The following is a 1,767-nucleotide window of genomic DNA, read 5'->3' on the forward strand; positions in this document are numbered from 1 at the left end:
AGGTAGTTACTTGGGCCTTGGTTTTACAGAAAATGAGGAAGTGGTTGTTTAATGGATATTGTGACATTTTTGTGAGATGGAAGTTTCTGAATTCAGATGCACAATTAAACAAATGTACTTAATATGCCTTAACTGTGCCATTACAGATAGTTAAGGTAGATTTTTATTTACATAGTTTCTTATCAAAATTTAAAATAAAACATATCTAAAAGAGACAGCTATAAATCTTTTCTAACTTTAACTTTTTATTATCTTTTAGTTAACTTTATATTAGCATCTGCAAAAAAATTCAAACCTATTTAATAAAAGGCTCTATCATTTATTTTTTTCCTTTTCTCAAGTTTGTTTGTTTTTTTATTTATTTATTTTTCAAGTACAGTTTTCTGCTGGCTTTGCTCATCATTCATAAAGCCAACTGAAAAATAAGCTGTTCAAGGGCAGCATTTAGTAAATTAAGTAATAGACTTCTGGAGGGAATTAGTAAGTGATGTACATTTGACTGATAGAATAATCTGGGTTAGTTTACAGGCAGATTAATACAACAATCAAATGCAGAAAAATACAAAAATGTACCCTTTCCTTGGTTATAAGAGAACTAAGTTGTTTTGGAAGCCAAAGCTTGATTAAGCATCAAAACACTAAACAAAAGCTTATTTTTAAGAAAAAAGTATGTTTTGTCACTTTCTGATTTCAGTATATATTTCAATTCTTTCCAGTGGATCCAAAACCTCCAGAACCCTGTTCTGTGTCATTCAAACCTTCAACTTCCTCTATTTCTGGATAATAAACCCATTCACAAATGAAGTGTGCAATGCAGTCATGTTTTTTAACTCCAAACTTTTCTTTGCCAAAATTGAACAGTACAACACCAATATTTCCTCCATAATCTTCATCTATGACACCAGGTGCTACATCTATGAGGTATTTTGCAGTCAAGCCAGAATGTGGAGCTAGTGTTCCACAGAACACAGCAGACAGAGCAATCTGAATGTTAGTTTTCACAAGGGTTTTCTACTTGGGTGGCAGTGTGTAACTTGGGCGGCAGCATTTTCCCACACAGAAGGCACTGTATAAGTCATAACCAGCCGCCCACGTGGACCCCTTGGTCCGGGGGGTGGGATGCCCCTGAACATGACTAAGCAAAGCCATGCACCACCCTTCTTTGCAGGAGGGGACTGCTTGCTGGGGGAGATGGTGCACATCTCTTCAGAGTACAGCATGGAAGAGCAGAACACAGGCACAGCTTTCCACAAAGGAACAAAAAGGCATGAATCAGACCTTTTCAAAAATTACCTTCAATTGAGAAAAGCTGTTTTTTTTTAAGATTTTATGTATTTATTTTTAGACAGAAGAGAGAGGAGGGTGAGAAACATCAATGTGAGGTTGCCTAACATGCACCCCCTGCTGGGAACCTGGCTCACAACCCAGGCATGTGCCCCAACTGGGAATCAAACCAGGGACCTTTGGTTTGCAAGCTGGCCCTCAAGCCAGTGACCCACACCAGGTATGGCCAATATAGATAGAAAAGATTATATCTGATATACAGAGAATATAAATTCAGCCATGGACAGATATCAAATGAAGACTATTTCTGTAACTCAAAGGACCAAACAGCCATTTACCATTAAACAAGCACAGAAAGAAACAATGAACAGAGTAAGGAAAAAAAATGTGCACTTAAATTTAATGGCAATTGATATATGGCTGATTCATATTTGAATCAAGTTGCACAATGATTAAGTACTGATCTTAAACTTATCATTTATT

At 36.4% G+C, this 1,767-nt stretch overlaps 1 pseudogene; it reads right to left on the reverse strand.

The window, feature by feature from the left end:
* Nucleotides 1-702: 702 nt before the first annotated feature.
* LOC123824196 lies at nt 703-1,220 on the reverse strand (annotated as a pseudogene).
* Nucleotides 1,221-1,767: the final 547 nt, after the last annotated feature.

Source organism: Phyllostomus hastatus, unplaced genomic scaffold (assembly GCF_019186645.2).
Source record: "Phyllostomus hastatus isolate PE091 unplaced genomic scaffold, TTU_PhHast_1.1 phas_contig_549, whole genome shotgun sequence".
Lineage (NCBI taxonomy): Eukaryota > Metazoa > Chordata > Mammalia > Chiroptera > Phyllostomidae > Phyllostomus > Phyllostomus hastatus.